The following is a 20,758-nucleotide window of genomic DNA, read 5'->3' on the forward strand; positions in this document are numbered from 1 at the left end:
ATTCAACATTTTTTTTTAAAACTAATTTCTATCTGTACAAAAAGTAAAGTAAAGTTCCCCACAGACCTTGTGGTCTATAGGGCAGATGATGTAAAGGTCATCTGTTTCTGTGGCCTACGATTATCGAGGGTGTCATGTGGCCAGCACAACGACCAACAGCCTTTACTTTCCCCAACTAATGTCAGGTACTTATTAGAACTGGGTGGCCTCAGAGGCGCACAAAAGATCACGAAATTAAAAATCCAAGTTTTCAACAGGATTCAAACTCGGGACCCCCGTTTCAGAAGCCAAACACTTTACCGCTCAGCCAAAACGCCTCCAAATTTCTATCTGTAGAGAGTTGAAAAGTGAAAAAGTAATTTAAAGCTACATATTAGAGATTTTAGAGCTCTCTCTTTTTTATTGATAAAATTCAAAACCAATTAAAATAGCAATATGTATTGCTTGAATCTCCAAACACAATGGCCTTTAGTATCATTGTAAGAGTTTTCGCAAAGAGCAGTTTCTCGAGTATATCTTGATGTTTCACGTGTTGCTCGAATATTGAATCTGCGAATATGTTATCACTATCGGGAGAAAGCGAAGGCGAGTGACTGTCGCCTCAACCAGTAAGCTTCGAGCAGGAAGGGCTCATTTGTCTTGGCTGGCTACCCACCTAGCAGAAGTAAAACTGAATTCAAAACTCTCCTGTCTTGCAACTCAAACATGGGAAAGGTTTTGTGGGTTAACCTGAGGAAAAATAAGGAGCCGGCGACCGTAATGCAGTTTGTAGCACACACCACTACATCCTGTCAGAACCTGTGACGCTGCTGAGCCCAAACATATATATGTCATTTGCAAAGAATTACATATGAAGCTTTTAATTTTATAACTCATGCCACCGAAGCAACCTTGAACTGTATTGTTGCTTAAAGAAATTCTTTTAATAATATCAGATGTGGGTTTGTGTAAAACAGGTTTTAAAACTATAACGGCTGGTAAAAATCAATGTTTTACCTATGGTGTTTTCCGCATTTTGCCATAAATAAGTAAATTTCCCCTTTCAGACATTGTGATGATGTTATGGTCATCTGTTTCTTTGGCCAACTGTTAACGAGCAGGGTGTCATGCGGGCAGAACAACGACCAACCGCCTTTACTTTTACTAACATAATTCAGGTACTGTGATGTTGCTAGTTCAGGCTGTCTTGAAGTCAACCAATTACTCTGCAATCGTTTGGGTGTAATTGTTCGGGTGTATTACGTGTAGTTGACCAACAACACAAACAAGAACTGGCACATCGATTGTAACAGGTGAAGAGATGTAGTCAACGATGATGAACAAGTTAATATATATTTATTATGATAAAAGGCCACAGTAGAAGTCTCTGTCACTAAACACGTCGTTACCCTGGAATGTTCTAACGCTAACTGATTTTCCGGTCTCTAACCCAACATATCCCAAACGTCACTAGTCCCGTTCAATATGCGTCTACTATGGTGCGTCGCTAAATAACTAAAATAACTAACCTATATAAATAAGGTGTCTAACAGATTCCTCCCCCCCTTGAAAAAAAAATATGTCAATATTTTTCCACTACTGTCAAGTCTTACAAGGGCATTTTCAATTTAAGGGGAAGACAACAAACATAAAATCTTGACATCTTCATCTTGACTTCTTCATCTTGACATTTTCATCTTGACTTGACAGTTCTTCATATTCAATGTCAATGTTCATAACAGTTCATAACATTCCAGAATCATCCTCCTTAGTACACAGTTCATCATAGAGGAAAATGTGGCATCCTATGGGCATGTCCTACACATCTCAAATGTTCTTCACTGGCAGTAATCTGATAAAATACAATATTTCAAAAAACAATTACAAACTTTATTTACACATTCAATACATTTTTTCTTACCACCCTTTTATACGCTTTTGTCCATTTTTCTTTTATACTCACCCTTTTCCATAGAACTAACTTTCGTCAATGATATATGAAATGATTCACACAAAAAAAAATATCCATACTTACTTTTAAATGCTTAACATCAACTTTACTTATCTCCCTTTTCATAACATATAAATGGTGTCAATATATTAATATATATTACATAATCAATATAATCATAGTTTATTTACAAAACTGTTTCACTTCAATGTCATTCTAGACAATAAATCAGCTACAATATTCACAGCTCCACTAATAGCTTTCACTTCAAATTTATATTCCTGTAGTGCTAAGAACCATCTATAAACACGACTGTTTTTCATGCTCTTTTGCTGTATATATTGAATAGGTTTATGATCAGTTAATAATATGAATTTCCTTCCTATTAAATAACTCTCTAGCTTAGTAATTACCCATATTACAGCTAAGGCTTCTCTTTCAATGACACTATATTTTTTCTCTGCCTCTGACAATTTTCTACTTACATATAATATAGGATGTAAGTTATCATAGTTCTGCATTAAACAACCACCAATAGCATTACCAGATGCATCAGTTGTGACATAAAATATTTTGTCTTTATCAGGTAGTCTTAATATTAGTTCATGACTAAAAACATCTTTAATTCTGTCAATAGCTTTCACACATTCCTCATTACAAACTACTTTTTGAGGTTTTCCTTTTTTAAGTAAGTCATTTAGTGGATTCACTATTTCTGCTAAGTTCTTTATAAACTTTCTGTAATACTTTACTATTCCTAATATGCTTTTAATTTGTCTTTTTGTTGTAGGTATTTCAATATTAAGTACTTTCTTTATGTTATCTTCAATAGGGCTAATCATGTTGTTATTTACTTTATGTCCTAAGAAAATTATTTCCTCCAATCCTATTTCTACTTTTTCTGCTTGAATTGTAAGTCCACTTTCTTTTATTATTTTGAATACTTCTTTTACATCTATCAAATGTTCCTCCCAACTATTATTAAAAATACATATGTCATCTAAATAGCAAATAACATTTTCTTTGTTTCCAATTATCATGTTCATCATTCTATTAAATGTGGCAGGTGCATTTACTAATCCAAAACTCATATAATTCCATTGAAAAATACCATATGGTGTTACAAATGCTGTGTAAGGTTTTGCATTTTCTGTTAAAGGTATTTGCCAATAACCTTTAGTTAAATCTAATTTAGTAAAAAATTTTGCTCCATTTAATTTATGTAAAATATCCTCTATATTTGGCATTGGATATGGGTCAAATTCTGTGATGTTGTTAAGTTTCCTATAATCAATACATAACCTTATATCTCCATTCTTCTTTTTGGCTATCACAATTGGTGAAGCATAAGGAGATGTTGATGGCTCAATTATACCTGATTCTAGTAAATTGTCTATTTCTTTCTTTACTTTGTCTTGTAAATGTAGCGGTATTCTATATGGCTTAAGCTTGATAGGTTTTGTGTCTGTTACTTTAATGTCATGTTTAATAATATTAGTTTTTCCTGGTATGCTGGAAAAAATTTCTTTGTATTCCTGTATTATTTTAGTTATATCTTTTGACTTTTCCTTAGTTAAATTATTAAGATTAATCTTTTGCCAAGTTTGATTCTCTTTTGTTTCTATTACAGGTATTTCCTTAATATCATTTTCATTATGATTTTCATTTGTTATTATCATCAAGCATTCTTCTCTTTCTGAAAATTTATTTTCTATTTCCTCCTGAATGTTTTGTATCAACTCATCTTCTCTATCATGATACAGTTTCAAATTATTTATGTGATATGTTTTAATTTTCCCATTTATTTCAATTTGATAATTCACATCACTAATTTGTTTTATCACCTTAAATGGACCTTTCCATTGTTTACCAATTTTATTTTTCAGGTCATTTATCAATATTAATACATTGTTTCCTACTTCTAGTGTTTTCAATTGTCTTTTCTTATTTATATTCTCATGAGCACTTTGTTTGTACTTCTTATTGTTGTTATATGCTTGAGTCCATATTTCTTTCAATTCTGTTGTGATTGTTGTTTCACTGTCATTATTTAATTTATTCTCATTGCCTATTAGATTTTCTTTAAAAACATCTAATTCATCTCTGGGTTTTCTTCCATGTATTATTTCATATGGTGAAAATTGTGTTGCTTCATGGATGTTGTTTCTATGAGCAAATAGTACATAGTTAATGTAATGATCCCACTTGTTCTGATTATTCTGAATTATTTTTGTTAGTGATCTTTTTAATGATCCACCATATCGTTCACATAAACCGTTACTCTCCGGGTGGTAAACCGAAGAGTATATGTGTTGTATATTGTATTGTTTAGTCCATTTCTTAAATTGTTCTGACTTAAACTGAGATCCCTGATCACTCAATATAATTTTAGGTATACCATGTCTTGTAATTACTTTTTGAGTTATGGCATTAATGATATTTTCTGCACTTGTATTTGATAATGGGATTGCCTCTGGATATCTACTAAACATGTCTATTACTGTTAAAATGTATTTGTTATTATTTTCAGTTTGAATTAAAGGACCTATTAAATCAATAGATACTTTCTGAAATGGTGCTGTAGGTTCATCCATTTCTTGAATAGGTGCCTTATTCACTAGGCTTTTGTTAGATCTCTTTTGACATATGTCACATGAGTTTATGTATTTGTTGATTGTTGCTTTCATTTTGGGCCAAAATACTTGTTTTGACAAATTCCTATAACATTTCTTTACTCCCCTATGTGCTGCTAAATTATTATCATGTGTCATGATTAAAACATCTTTCCAATATTTCTGTGGTAAGACAAGTTGTTTTATTTTCTTGTTATCCTTACTTGTTTGTCTAAATAATATTTTATTCTCTATACAAAATTTCTCCATTGGATTATTATTGTTTTTATCTAATATTCTTGAATAAATTTTCCCAATAATATTGTCATTCATTTGTTCTAATGCAAATGTGGGTGTTGTTTCTTTTTCACTTTGAGATATTTGTGTTTCAAGACTATTTTGTGTTTCATTTTCTATCTCTCTTTCCTTAACATCTGTATTTTCTATTTGTATTACATTACTGGTTTCTTCTTCTTTATCATTACTTATTACATTTATTGTATTTTCCTGTTTCTCATCTTGTTTATTCATTGATCTTGTTATTACCATACTTGTTATATTTTGTGTTTCTATGTTTTCATGATTTTGTCTTATGTTTTTGTATTTGTTTTGCCAGTCTTCTAATTCTTTTCTTGAACATTCTTTAACTCCTTTTATGTTTCCTACTAACATATCATATCTCATTTCTGGTATTGCAATGCCATCACAATAACCAGTGAAAAATGGAGTTTCAATGTATACCCTTATAGCTTTAAATTCCCTTACAGTGCCATCTGCTAATTCTACTTTCTTAGTAAACCCTTTATACCAATGAGGTTTGACAAATTTAGTTTTTACTGCCAAAGTGTTACAACCTGAATCTCTGATTAATTCCACTGGAATTCTATCTACAAACCCTGGGTACACTGCAAAATTGTTCCTATTTCCTTCCATGAAATATACCCTATCTGTACCTTTATTTTTGTATTCCCTACTGTAACTCCTATTTCTGTAATTTTCCCTGTCATTCCTATCTCTACTCCTATATCTACTGTTATTTTGTTCATTGTATCTATTTCTACTTCCAGACCTACTATTCCCTCTTCTACAGTTAGCTGCTATATGACCTTTTCCTTGACATTTAAAACAGGTTATTTCACTATATTTTCTATTTCCACTATTTGATCTGTTTCTATTTCTACTTCTATCAACATTTTCTTTGGTGTATCCTATTAAATCTACTTTGCTCTTATCCCTATCAGAAAATGGTTTATTTGGATAGGCATTTTTGTATACTCTCATTATTTCTGTTATTTCATCTATAGTTTTTGGGTTTCTTTCTCTAATAAAAGATTGTAACTGAGGATCACATTTATTTACAAAGTTGTCCACTAGAATAAAATTTTTTAATCCTTCATAAGAGTTATTCACTTTTTCTAATTTTACCCACTTATTGAAAAAATCCTTTTCCATATTAATGGTAGTTTGGGGTTCTATTCCTAATGATGGTATATTGTCAAAGTATTTCTTTCTAAAAGTTGTAGCATTATGACCATATGCATTTAATAACTCTCTTTTTAAAACCTGATAGCTATCATCAATATGATGGTCATGATTTTGGCATATTGTTAGAGCTTGACCATGAACAAAGTCTATCAGTATTTCAGACCATTCCTCTTCAGGCATATTAAATGTAGACATTTTTGCCTCATATCTTTTCAGGAAATCACCAATGTCATCCTTCTGTTCATCAAAACTTTGTATTTTTCTCTTTAGCCATGTCTGTGAATTAGGGTTGTCTCTTTGAGTGGTATAATTATTTGAGTTATTTGTGTTATTTCTTTGTTCAGTTTGGGCTCTGGCTTGTGCTGCGTCCAATCTCATCTTCTCCATTTTAGCTTCATGCTCTCTCTGCCTTTCTTGGTCTTCTTTTTGCTTTTCATATTCTTCCTTTCTGATCCTTTCTTGCCTCTCTATCTCTTGTCTTTGATGTTCTTCTTGTCTTTCTATCTCTTCTTTTTCCCTTCTTATTTTATCTTGACGTTCCATTTCTTCCCTCACAACTTGCTGTACATAAGCGGCTAAGTCTTTTCCTTTTAACTCCATGGCCTTTCCATCCTGCATAGCTGTTTCCTTAACCTCCTTAAGGTCCACATATGATGATGTAGCCATTGTGTTTTATATTTTATATATATTTTTACTTAGCCTATATTGGTTATGGCTATACTTTAAAAGTTTTTACACACTTTTATACCAGTTTTAAGTGTTATGTCTCTATCTATAGATTTAGTAAATGTGTAAATCTAGTCTGAGTTATTATGGTTATATTCAAATCTGTATATTAGGTCCAGTATTACACACAAATTTAAATCTAGTATATTATAGTATGTATAATAATACTATTTAGATCTATAGTTATCAAGAGCACTATGACTTTTAGATCTAGTATGAATAACTATGATCAATTTTAAAATCTGGTATGACTGAAGTCACAGTGAAGTGTTTAGAGTAAATTCAAAGACTGTCTAGAGTCTAGATCTAGATTAGATTATGGTTCTATTTAACCATACGAAACAAATATGTGTATACAATGTCAAATATATCTTCAACAAGATACATATATCTAGAATGTACTACCTTCATTCATTTTTCAATTAATAATATTTCAAATTAGAGTCTAGATGATTAAATTGTACCAAAGAGATGTACAACAATTTGCAGATCTAAATTTAGCCAGACGATAGTGTTTGACTACATAGCCAGTTTCGGCATTATTCTCATGGCAAAATCATATTTGATTTTAACCGCTCAAACTAAAATTATTTTAGTCTGATTCACAGTAAAAGAATCCTACCCGCACTTTCTATCATTAAGTGAAAAAAAAATACAGATCTAATTAAATTAATAAAAATAAATAATTTAAAATAATATAAACAAATGAAATAATTAAAATGAGACTATCGCTATGGGTTGGGATGTGACAATATGGCACACAATGATAACGTCACGAAGTAACCAGGCAACAACGGATATGACGTTTACACAAACAAAACAAATTACAACCCTAAACGTATAATATAGCTTTTCATCTAAATTACGTCTTCTACCCCGACGGGTTTTAAGGCGCACCACCTGATTTTACTCAGGCTAACGTACCAAATTTAGACAAAATCTATTTCTAAGGGCAATCTAAACATATACTAATAAGAAAAATGGCACTTAGCTTTTGATAAGAAAGATCCCTTTGTTCGGACTCCCGAATATGTTAGATCACAACAAATTCCACTGCCTCTCTTCCAGTTCTGACTCTGCTCTCCGGTGCTACCAGTATCCCACGTAATGCCACAGATGTCCTGATATGCCACAGCAAAATGTTCCAGTTTCTTCGACGACTGTTGATGACCGTATGTGTAGTTCCGACGACTTTGTGTACACAGTTACTGACGAATAGGTTAACGGTTCTTCTGGCGATGACTTGACTTGTGTAGATGACTACTGACAAATAACAGTCTCTTGACGGCAACTTGATCTGGACGACTGACGAATAACGAATTTCTTGACGATGACTTGATCTGGGCTGACGAATAACGGCTTTCTTGACGATGACTTGATCTGGGCTGACGAATAACGACTTTCTCGACGATGACTTGATCTGGGCTGACGAATAACGGTTCTCTAAAATAGTTCACTGCTTCTGCTGCTACTCTGGTAGTACGACGAAGTTTGCTGTTGTACTCTGCTTCACTAGACCAAACTGTCCAATGTAGACTAGGTGAGACCAAGGTCACCTCCGACGACGTTCCGTTATACGACTAACGGTTTTCAACGAAATTAAGTGGATGTAGCTGTTTCCACAACTTCACTGCTAACAAGTCTAGGTATGGTCTAGACCGACGAATACTAGATAGATCAATGTTCAGTACTGATAAAGATTACTTCACTAACCTTCCAAAGGTTAAACACAGTGACCGTTATAAACGTGGCAAGCAACCGGTTCAATGAGCAAACTGCTCCACAAGAATCTCTCCAAGGGTAAGACGACAGAGCGATTTCGATTTAGTTAGCTACCAAACTTGTAGTACTCACAATACTTCTGACAGCGGGCAAACTGTCCTTCTCGAAACTGACGAGGTAAAACTTGATACTCAATGTGGCTCCTATGACGAAGAAAAAATATGTCCAACAGGTTCACTAACGATCCCTCACTCGTTATGAATGAACGGTTTCTCTGGTTGTAGGTCGATTCAGCATATGAAGATCAGGCTTTGATAATATACTGGTTAAGCAGACCAGACGTTGCGATGATTACGGTCCTGACGAAGGTCACCCTGAGTTAACGGCTCGTTGAACGTGCGATCAAACAGGCGACGACTGTATGTAGATCCAGAACAAAGTCACTCTGCGATGCTGCTGTGTTCAGCCGTACTCCGATGAAATCTTATAACTTCGAGTGCACGACCCTCACCTGAGTAAACGTTCTGCTTCGAGGTCCGGTTCGATGTTCGGCTTCAACAGGGGTCCGGCTTCGAGGTTCGGGGTCGCCACTGTGATGTTGCTAGTTCAGGCTGTCTTGAAGTCAACCAATTACTCTGCAATCGTTTGGGTGTAATTGTTCGGGTGTATTACGTGTAGTTGACCAACAACACAAACAAGAACTGGCACATCGATTGTAACAGGTGAAGAGATGTAGTCAACGATGATGAACAAGTTAATATATATTTATTATGATAAAAGGCCACAGTAGAAGTCTCTGTCACTAAACACGTCGTTACCCTGGAATGTTCTAACGCTAACTGATTTTCCGGTCTCTAACCCAACATATCCCAAACGTCACTAGTCCCGTTCAATATGCGTCTACTATGGTGCGTCGCTAAATAACTAAAATAACTAACCTATATAAATAAGGTGTCTAACAGTACCCATTAGAGATGGGTGGACTCAGGGGACTGAAAATCCTGAAATTCAAAATTCACAGAGATTCGAACCCAGGACCCCAATTACGGAAGCCAAGCGCTTAACCACTACCACCACACCCTTATTTTGCTATAAGTGAACAGATATTGTAAGACTCATAAACCTCCATCTTCTCTACATGATGTTGAATAGAGATTTAGTGGGTCTCTTCTGAACTTTATCTTTGAATGTTCAAAAGTTTTTCAAATCTATATCATTTTATCTGGGTGATATTGTCGCAGATGATCCTCAAGCGTAATTAGTTTCATATCGTCAAAAAAAAGGCAATCGGTAACCGCTTGGTTAACAAGGAAAGAATGAACAATTTTACATAATCAACGCTAGACAGTCTACATTTCTTTTTGTTAAACATTATTTACATGGAGACAAAATTAAGTTATTTTAATAAGTATTGAAATTAAACACAACAATTTTTCGTTTGAATAGCAGGATAAATATTTAAATGATAAAGTTACAAATTATATATAGTGTGAAGAATTACATTAATGGTATGAGTTACAAATTATATATAGTGTGAAGAATTACATTAATGGGATGTAAAAATTAAAGTCACGATCTGCTTATATGAAATCTATTATTATAGACCCCCATGGACATCCCATGGACCCCCAATTTGTTTTTTCAGTTTCGTAGACCCCTTGAAAGTCTTCGTAGACCCCTGGGGGTCTATATAGACCACTTTGGGAATCACTGCTTTAGATCAAGACGTTCTATGTCTTCCTTTACTCAGGCGAAAATCAACTGTCTCTTCTAGCTCATCTCAACCTTCCGTCCACATACAGTGTTCAACAGTGCGCTGGGGCGCCCTTAAGCGCATGTGCATAGATAGATTTAATTCTCAACGTTAGGGCTCGATATAGATCTAGAACGAATGGCGAGTACCAACACTGCAGTAACGACTAGCACAATTCGATCAGCTTTAAGAAAGATGCAAAGCGGTTTTTCCAGCTTAGATATTATATAGATGTATTTGTTTAAACTTAGATCTAATTACTTATTTTGATAGAAATATTTGTTGAAGTTAGTCTTTAAAAAAAAGTGTTATTAGAGAAAGTGATTTGTGACACAAAAAAGACATCTATTCACAACGTTATCTATTTTTGGTAAAAAAAAAATGAAACACCTGATCCCGTCCATTTAGCCTAAGTCGGACGTGTCCATTCAGAAAAGTGTGTGCGTGTATCGGTACGATGTCTTCCCTCTCTACCCATCTGTGTCATCCAGGTCAGCCTCCTTCCCCTCTCCCATCGCTAAGTTTAAGAAGAAGTGAGTGAGTTGCAAGGGACATTGAGAAACTCCAACACAAGTTGTCCAGAGACTGGGCGGTAATATTGGCCCTACACTGCCCCCCAATAAAACGCTCGGTGCTGACCCTTGTGTAAACCGCGCCAGGACATCTCGTGTCTAGTTAACTGTATTGCACTTGGTCCATGCACATAGCTCTAAGTGAGCCGCCAGTTTATTTTCATCTCCTGTTACAGGCTCAGAACGAATACAAGAAACGTCGGTGTTGATAGTGTTTCTTCTACAGGAAATCTTGGACGTGATTGTCTCTTGGCCTTTGGATTGATTCTTGCTTTAGGTAAGACTATCTTATCTTATCTTATAAAATATTCCTTCTAAACAGAAAATAATTAGGCCTACATCCTACGCGTATACAATGTGTCAATCTAGTCTTGCATTTTAATTAGAAAATCTTCAGTCATTAGTTTTCCTGTCTGATTCAGGCAACCTTTTTTTCTGCTGCAATAGCATTGAGGAAGAATCAGACCTCTATAAATGTTTCCTGTGTTTTTCATACTCTTGTAAATGGTTGTGTTTTTGTATTAGTGAATCATAGTTTATGACTTAAGTCATCGATATTTAGGAATACGATTTGCGGAGGGACTGATTTATGCTTGAAAATTGATTGTTAACATGCCATCATTTTGATTAAAAGGCGGTTGATTCATTTACTAACATTGTTCAAAGATATACTAATAGAAGAGTGTTTGATCTTTATTTTTTATGTGGTTAGTCTGTGTGACAATTTATTTTGAGGATTGGTCTGAATGAAATACATCGGTATAATGTCTACTGGCTTAATTGTGCCAATAAAACATCTAGATCTATGTTGTTTCTGTGTGGCACCCTAACCCGTTGGATTGTTTTTTTCATCTTTTGCAAACGTAACTTTTTGTAACAGAGTAAGTTACGTTGCAGATAATGTCAGGGATAAGCCAACGCTAAGTACGAGACAAATGTTAAATAAGAGACGATGCGGAATAAAATACGTTTTAAATAGGAGGTAATGTCAAATAAAAGTATATGTTAAACAAATAAATGGTAATGTTAAATAACTATGTTAAATAAGAGACGATGTTAAATGAAAACAGATATTAGATAAGAGTCGATGTTATGTACTCATGAAGATTGTGAATATTAACGATACGTATTTTTAGCGGCCCCCGTAAGGGGAAAAAGCCGCTATTAGGTTTGTGCAAAATATCCGTCTGTCCATCTGTCCGTCTGTCACACTCAGATCTCGAAAACTAGAAGAGATATGAAAAATATTATTTCATCATTAAATGCGGCTTGAAAAGTTTAGGTGCAACGGCTACTTTTGGTTTTCTAAAAGCAAACCGTTTAATTTATAAAATTAATTATGCAAGCGCTTTTTTCATAAAAATACACCAATTCTAAAACAATTACGTAAATGTAAGGGAGGCAATGTTACAATATGCTAACAAACATAGACAATGTATGTGTATTTTCAGTATCACTAAGTCAAATATATTTAAAAAATGTACAGGAAATGTTTACAACAAATATAAATAATAGTTAAAGATGTTTTTTTCTGGTCAACTAGCTGCTAAAATTAAAAGAAAACATTTCTGTTTGTTTATAAAGGCTAATAATGCACTTTGTATGTAAATATCACGTACATTTTTTTAAAATGGACTTTTTATGCAGCGATTTTCGTGCAGTAGCGTAACGTCGCAACATGATCAGGTGCTAAACCAATTCCTTAAACTTTAAAAAAAAATCAGATTTTATTTATTTTTTGTTTAGTGCCCCCATCCGAATAAAAGAAGATTATTTTTGTGCGTTTTGTCTGTTGGTCGGTCACGATTAGATAAAAAAAAAACTAGAACTCTAAAAGCTATTGAAAATCTGATTTACCCTTTAATGTTCCTCCCGTAACATCTCAATAGTTTTAAGTATCTAAAATTGATTGTTCCGGATTTTTTTGTGCAAAACTAATCAACGCCAACAAATGTTTGTTTGCTCTTCTAACTTATATTACATTCAATTTCCATGCTTAAACGTTGCAAAAACACATTATCAATAATATTGTGACAGGTGGGGAAATGTGACGTGTGTTTGGCACGTTTTATGTCTAGGGGATGATTATTTTTAATGCTATCACACCCCCACTTATCAGCATATGAATCGGGAGCAGACACGCAACGAGACAAAGCAATGAAAGATAGATACAAAAGTTAAAATAAAGGAAATTTATTTACATAAATATACATATAATAATAACAAGGGGGAGGGTTTGCATCTATCTCTAGTATATTCTATGTTTAATCATCACTCTTGCACATAATAAGAGAGTATGTCACTTTGTCCTCTGACTTAGCTGGTTGTCCTGTTGATGTCGCAGCTGGCTGGGTCCTGGCTTGAGGTTCTGCAGCTGGAGGTGGCGCTCTAGCGGATAGAGGGACGCCGGCGATATAGCTCTTGTGGAGTCTCAGTCCCAAGTTCTAGTATCTGTAGTGGGCACAGTATGGCGGGTGGCCGGATACCGTGAGCACAAGGTTACTGCGGGCAGAGCTGATCTGCCGTGGGCAGTGTAGGTAACAGGATATGTCCGGTGAGTTGCAGAGGGTTGGCGTAGCTATGACGTCTCGCACAGATCTGACTCTATAGGGACGTCGCGCCTAATAGCTTGACAGGTGGGCTGTCGAATAGGCGGGCAATGCCGATAGCGCCAAGTAGTAGAATTGAGTAGATCTCCGTAGGCGGTAGGTGATACTCAATAGGAAAGTGCAGTGCTGAATAGCACTAAGCACATAGATAGGCCAGTAGGCAAATAGGCAGGTAAGTAATCCGATAAATAGGCAGACACCTGAGGGAGGCTGCGGATAAATAAAGACAAGTTAGGACATGTCTCTCATGCATCTTATCGATGCCCTCGACTGAGGTGCATTCGTCAGATTGGTAAAATTGCTTTAGAGCACAAGGGGAGATGACAAATGGGATTTGGAGAACAGATGACAGATAGTAGCAATATAGAAATGTACATAAAAGGGAAAGTAATAATATAAAAATGTACATAGCAGGGGAAATAATAATCTCAAATACACAACACAGGTGGATAGAGAAAGAAGGGGGGGGGGTGAAATGGGCGGTGGTCAGTGACCCAGACGGTTTGTTTACATATGACCGTCGATCGAGAACAATGGAGCGCACTTGAATGGAGAGTTTGTCCATTCAAGGGGCGCAACTCTCGTTAGAGTAAAATGAGTAAAGGTGAGATAATTCACTACAGGGGAGATAACTCGTATCTCTTTTCTAGACGCAGTATCAGTGCGCTAGTAAGATTATCAAGGCGATCAACCGAGATAAAGGAAATAAAATAAGGTGTACAAATATATACATGGTTGCATCAATGATCAATTGAGCAACGTAGCATTAATAGATTAATGCAATACATAAATAAATACATAGGACATGTTTATGTTTTCTACTTACGCCAGTGAGAAATACACAATGCACTAATTAAATATAAATGAACTAAGCAAAATACACATGATAATATCCAATGGAAATAGCACAAAGTAATTAAGATGGAACTTGTGATTAAGTTCGGCTTACCACCAGGTATTCCTCTAGGAGAAAGAATAAGTGATATAGTCCAGACTCGATAGCTCAGCTCGAATGAGAAAGAGAGGGTCTGACTTTATTTAATCTACTTATATATGCCTGGGAAATGTGGGCGGACACAGGAAACGTCCTAGGCTAAGAATTAGCTTACACGTGGGTGAAGTCCGACAAGCGACGCACCTTGGTGTATCACGCGGTATGTTGACCCGTGTAATCTCTTAGATCAAAGAGAGACGTGGGGGGGGGGGAAGAGTGACCTACATTCCACCCAAAGGGGGGGGTGTCAATCGCGGCGGACATCCGCGGATAAGATCAAAGAGTCTGCGTGTATCTTTGCCCCGGTCAAGGGAAGATAAATGAAAGGACTGGCCTAATTTTCTCCAAGGTGGTGGACTAAGTCTAGCCTGGTAGAGAGGAAAAGGTTTGGCGGGTGAATAATTTGGAGGTAGGACGGGGAAATAATTAAAATAGAATAAATAAATGATGAAAAATAATAATTAATGCTGTGATAATTTAGAGTGACTCTGACAGCGAGTTTTTGACTTGTCACATACGCCGCCGCCAAGATGGATCTATCGCAGAAAGATCCATAAAGTGCGAGCAGACTGATGTCACTCTAACTTTAAGATCAGTTGTTATCACAGCATTAGAAAAAAAAACTGGGAAAATAAAGGGGTATCCATGCCAGAAGAGGAGAGTCTGTCCAAGTCTGTCCGTGGTCTACTTTCCGTCCCTGATTTTGTAGTCACCTGGGTGAAACATGTGGGGCTGCGGGGGAGAGTAGATTGGGCGATTGGATGAGTTATATTTCCTTCCTGGGGCGGATTGGGGAGGGTGATTGGGGCTTAGGCGGGGTGCCCAAGGCACGTGTGCTCGTTGGGGCTTACTTCCGAAGCCGCTGTGAGGCGCTTCTTCACGAGAGTAAGTAGTCAGCTTACCTCGGTATCGTCTGACACGATCAATGTCAGGGAAGAGTGGCCTGATAAAGAAAGTGGAGTTCTGCCGGAGAACGTCCCCACGAGTGCGATAATCTGGCTTACATCGTGGCTTCCTGACACGGTTAATGCCAGGGGAAGGTTGATATTGAATGGTGGCTGAGGAGCCATGTTGAGAAGAGTTTTCACGAGCGCGAGGATTCGGCTTACTTCGTGACTTCCTGACACTATCAATGCCAGGGGGAGGTTGATTCGGAATGGTGGCTGAGGAGCCATGAAGAGGAGTGAGTCCACGAAAGCAAGGGCTCATCTTACCTCGGGGCATTCTGACACTGTCAATGTCAGAGGAATGTTGCTTAATTTTGGCTGAGTAGCCTGGGTCAAGTAAAACTTCACAAGCGCGGGTATACGACTTAACTCGTGACTTCCTAGCAGTGTCAATGCCAGGGCAGTGTGGTTTGAGCTTCGCTGATGAGTCGGGACTAGGCGTGTTAGCGTGGCGACCAGGGTTTCCAACCTGCTGGTTGCGGCCACTTCTCTGCTTCGTCGATCTACCGACGGGCAGAGAGAAGTAGGGTTTGTTGACTGCTCCAAGCGGGACATATTTGGAGCCTAGAATGAAGTCATATACTGGCGTGTCCATGACGGCTGCGTCAATGGTGCCATGCACGTACTTGCATTCTATGTGGACCCTAGCAATAGCAAGAATCTTTGGAGGAATCTCACGGTCAAGGGACTGAATCGTCACAGTTCTATCTGTGAGATCAGCCGGATCAACCAGTGCTTTGCAGATAACTGAGCTTACCGCACAGCCTGTGTCAAATAGGGACCGGACGTACCGCCCGTTAACCAGAATGGTCTCTATCCCGGGGGAAGATGAGACAGGGTGAGGAAGTGCCGGTAGGACTTCCGTTTTGGTAGGGCCAAGGGCAGGGTGTTCAGGGGCCACAGTCAGTGTTGATATGACGTATGGGTCGCCCGCTGTTCTATCAGTACGTGTTTGCTGATTAGACACAGAGGGTTTGGGGACCGCGGTCATTACCGAAATGCGCTGTGAGGCCTGCTGCTTTTGGCGGTTGGGTTTGTGGCTACGCATGCTGTCGTTGCAGTCACGGTAGGCACGGTTAGTTTTGTTGCCACGCGTGCTGTTGTTGCAGTTACGGTGGGCTTGGTTGTTCTGGTTATGACGAGGCTTACGTGCTGGGTAGTTGCAGTTTTTGTGCAAGGCTGGTTGTTGGATTGGTGCCTTTCTAGGTTGGGGTTTGCTTGAAGGCATGGGCTGGATTGGGGCATCGCAGTTTGCAGGACTATTGGACTGAGCAGGAGGGTTGGGCTGGGTAGACAATGTGGAATTGTCGAGAGGAGGGATATCAGTTATGAAAGTTTCATCCTTAGCAGCAACTTCTGAGTCCGTTTGGGCAGTGTACTCAATTTGGACATGAGCTGTGGTTCCGCTCTCCTCTGCTTCCTGGTCTTGTCTTGCCGGTGTGATGTTCAGCTCCAATCTCTGCGGTCTATAGCGTTCTCTTATTTCTAGTATTTTCTGCTCATGGGCTTTGTCCAACTCTTCCATTCTTCGCTTAAACTTCGCTTCCCATTCTTCCCTTTCCTTTCTTTCTTCTTCCTTTTGAAGTGCCTCAAAACGTTCTCTCACATATTTTTTTCGTTCTGCCTCATCATTAAATAGGGTGGCCGCTATTCCTTTGAATTCAGCTATTTTCTGCATTAAGTCAGAGTGCTCTTTGGAGAATGTGCCACTGGCCATAATGATGAGGGGTGGGCGATGAGGGGTGCTGGGATGGTGGAAGGGCAGATAGAATGGATAATAGGATTGAGCTTAGAATTAAAGAAAGTGGGTTAGCGGAAGTGAGTCTATGGTTATAGGAAAGAGTGCAAAAGGAATGTGGTGTCTGCCTACGTTAATCACAAAGTTCCTGCAAGAAAATATTACACATGAAATGCAATAATAGTAATAAATAAAATATGACAGAAGTGACACTCTTGATAATGCGAAGTGATGATACTTATAAATATTTTTAGAAAAATATTGATAGGAAATTTAGTTATTGCTGCCTGTTCGTGCCTGCTGTACTAATGGGTTAAATCCACGGACGGGCTCGCCAAAATGTGACAGGTGGGGAAATGTGACGTGTGTTTGGCACGTTTTATGTCTAGGGGATGATTATTTTTAATGCTATCACACCCCCACTTATCAGCATATGAATCGGGAGCAGACACGCAACGAGACAAAGCAATGAAAGATAGATACAAAAGTTAAAATAAAGGAAATTTATTTACATAAATATACATATAATAATAACAAGGGGGAGGGTTTGCATCTATCTCTAGTATATTCTATGTTTAATCATCACTCTTGCACATAATAAGAGAGTATGTCACTTTGTCCTCTGACTTAGCTGGTTGTCCTGTTGATGTCGCAGCTGGCTGGGTCCTGGCTTGAGGTTCTGCAGCTGGAGGTGGCGCTCTAGCGGATAGAGGGACGCCGGCGATATAGCTCTTGTGGAGTCTCAGTCCCAAGTTCTAGTATCTGTAGTGGGCACAGTATGGCGGGTGGCCGGATACCGTGAGCACAAGGTTACTGCGGGCAGAGCTGATCTGCCGTGGGCAGTGTAGGTAACAGGATATGTCCGGTGAGTTGCAGAGGGTTGGCGTAGCTATGACGTCTCGCACAGATCTGACTCTATAGGGACGTCGCGCCTAATAGCTTGACAGGTGGGCTGTCGAATAGGCGGGCAATGCCGATAGCGCCAAGTAGTAGAATTGAGTAGATCTCCGTAGGCGGTAGGTGATACTCAATAGGAAAGTGCAGTGCTGAATAGCACTAAGCACATAGATAGACCAGTAGGCAAATAGGCAGGTAAGTAATCCGATAAATAGGCAGACACCTGAGGGAGGCTGCGGATAAATAAAGACAAGTTAGGACATGTCTCTCATGCATCTTATCGATGCCCTCGACTGAGGTGCATTCGTCAGATTGGTAAAATTGCTTTAGAGCACAAGGGGAGATGACAAATGGGATTTGGAGAACAGATGACAGATAGTAGCAATATAGAAATGTACATAAAAGGGAAAGTAATAATATAAAAATGTACATAGCAGGGGAAATAATAATCTCAAATACACAACACAGGTGGATAGAGAAAGAAGGGGGGGGGCGGTGAAATGGGCGGTGGTCAGTGACCCAGACGGTTTGTTTACATATGACCGTCGATCGAGAACAATGGAGCGCACTTGAATGGAGAGTTTGTCCATTCAAGGGGCGCAACTCTCGTTAGAGTAAAATGAGTAAAGGTGAGATAATTCACTACAGGGGAGATAACTCGTATCTCTTTTCTAGACGCAGTATCAGTGCGCTAGTAAGATTATCAAGGCGATCAACCGAGATAAAGGAAATAAAATAAGGTGTACAAATATATACATGGTTGCATCAATGATCAATTGAGCAACGTAGCATTAATAGATTAATGCAATACATAAATAAATACATAGGACATGTTTATGTTTTCTACTTACGCCAGTGAGAAATACACAATGCACTAATTAAATATAAATGAACTAAGCAAAATACACATGATAATATCCAATGGAAATAGCACAAAGTAATTAAGATGGAACTTGTGATTAAGTTCGGCTTACCACCAGGTATTCCTCTAGGAGAAAGAATAAGTGATATAGTCCAGACTCGATAGCTCAGCTCGAATGAGAAAGAGAGGGTCTGACTTTATTTAATCTACTTATATATGCCTGGGAAATGTGGGCGGACACAGGAAACGTCCTAGGCTAAGAATTAGCTTACACGTGGGTGAAGTCCGACAAGCGACGCACCTTGGTGTATCACGCGGTATGTTGACCCGTGTAATCTCTTAGATCAAAGAGAGACGTGGGGGGGGGGGGAAGAGTGACCTACATTCCACCCAAGGGGGGGGGTGTCAATCGCGGCGGACATCCGCGGATAAGATCAAAGAGTCTGCGTGTATCTTTGCCCCGGTCAAGGGAAGATAAATGAAAGGACTGGCCTAATTTTCTCCAAGGTGGTGGACTAAGTCTAGCCTGGTAGAGAGGAAAAGGTGTGGCGGGTGAATAATTTGGAGGTAGGACGGGGAAATAATTAAAATAGAATAAATAAATGATGAAAAATAATAATTAATGCTGTGATAATTTAGAGTGACTCTGACAGCGAGTTTTTGACTTGTCACAAATATGTTGTTCCATTTTTTATGTAAATAGCATATTAATGCTAAATCAAAATCTCTATACTGACTTATATTTCATTAAGTGTAAAAATGTTCCGGATATTGTTTTATAAAACATGAATTATGCCTAATGATTGTTTGAAATCGCATAATTTACTAATATTACACTTATATTATTTGACATTGCGTCACTATAATTTGGTTATCAATATCAAATTGCTCCGTATTTTCATCTTTAAACAAATTTTAAAAATATCGACAATAGGTTGTTCAGGGCTTTAAAAAAAAGTAATTTACTAGAATTGATTACTGAAAATTACTTTTTAGACATTTAATTTTCTAGCTGAAACATAACATAGAAGTTTTGTAATCGATAAAGAATGTTCCGGATTTTGTTTCTTACAAATCGTCGCCAAATAATTGTTTGAACTCCCTCTTCTAATTAATAAACAAATAATCTTCTCATTTACGAAATAATGTTTTTACGGATTTTTATGAAAAATATTTTAACTCACTTCTCTCTTACAGTACATTTAACTTTCTACCTAAAACATTAAAAAATCTAATTATCGTTAATATTATGTTCCGATTTTTAAGGAAAACAGAATCCAAACACCAAAGTAAGGTATAAAAATCTCTCCACATGGCTGTAGTACATCTAATTTTTATACGAGACCATCCAAAAAAATTAATTAACGGTATTACATTTATCTGAAATTCTCTTTTTCTTTTACTATTTATACAAACATCCGGAACAATCTATTATATAAACTTTTCAATTGTGTTCATACCAAAAAATATTGCGATGTTTTGAAACGTAAAATAAAGGTTAATCAATTTTTAATAACTTTTAGTTGTTTTTTTCCATATCAAGATGACGGACAGACCGACTGACAGACAAAACGCAAAAACAATGCGGCTTTGATCCTCTTTAAATAAATTCTATTAGAACTCAGTGCACCAATGTCTATGAACCCTTTTTAAATATCTCGTGTAAATAAAGGCATTTTTTTATGGTACCGGTACTAGCCTATTGTGAGGTAATGGAATTTTTTTTCTTTGACGTCATATGAATGGACTCTTTAAATGTAATGCTAAAAGAACGCACTCTGTGCACCAATGTCTATTAACCCTTGAAAAATTGCTCGTATTGATGAAAACATATTTTAGTCTAACTAAGCCGTGTGACGTAGTGTTTTTTTTTCCTTTGACGTCATATGGAATGAATTATTTAAATGAAAT

The 20,758-nt window shown here is 37.3% G+C and overlaps 1 protein-coding gene and 1 long non-coding RNA gene across 2 annotated transcripts in view; one reads left to right on the forward strand and one right to left on the reverse strand.

Annotated features, from left to right (window-relative positions):
- Positions 1-1,318: 1,318 nt before the first annotated feature.
- LOC129923104 (uncharacterized) lies at positions 1,319-9,434 on the reverse strand. Its single transcript, XR_008775027.1, has 2 exons — positions 7,159-9,434; positions 1,319-1,831 (listed from the first exon to the last, which is right to left on the reverse strand). It is a non-coding gene; the product is annotated as an uncharacterized LOC129923104 (long non-coding RNA).
- A 1,357-nt stretch (positions 9,435-10,791) lies between these two features.
- Positions 10,792-20,758, forward strand: part of LOC106075666 (corticotropin-releasing factor receptor 1-like) — a 52,180-nt gene continuing 42,213 nt past the window's right edge. The window contains exon 1 of the mRNA XM_056012528.1: positions 10,792-11,077. The gene's annotated coding sequence lies outside the window, so the exon portion shown is untranslated. The remainder of the gene's footprint in view (positions 11,078-20,758) is intronic.

Source organism: Biomphalaria glabrata, chromosome 1 (genome assembly GCF_947242115.1).
Source record: "Biomphalaria glabrata chromosome 1, xgBioGlab47.1, whole genome shotgun sequence".
In the NCBI taxonomy this organism is placed as follows: domain Eukaryota; kingdom Metazoa; phylum Mollusca; class Gastropoda; family Planorbidae; genus Biomphalaria; species Biomphalaria glabrata.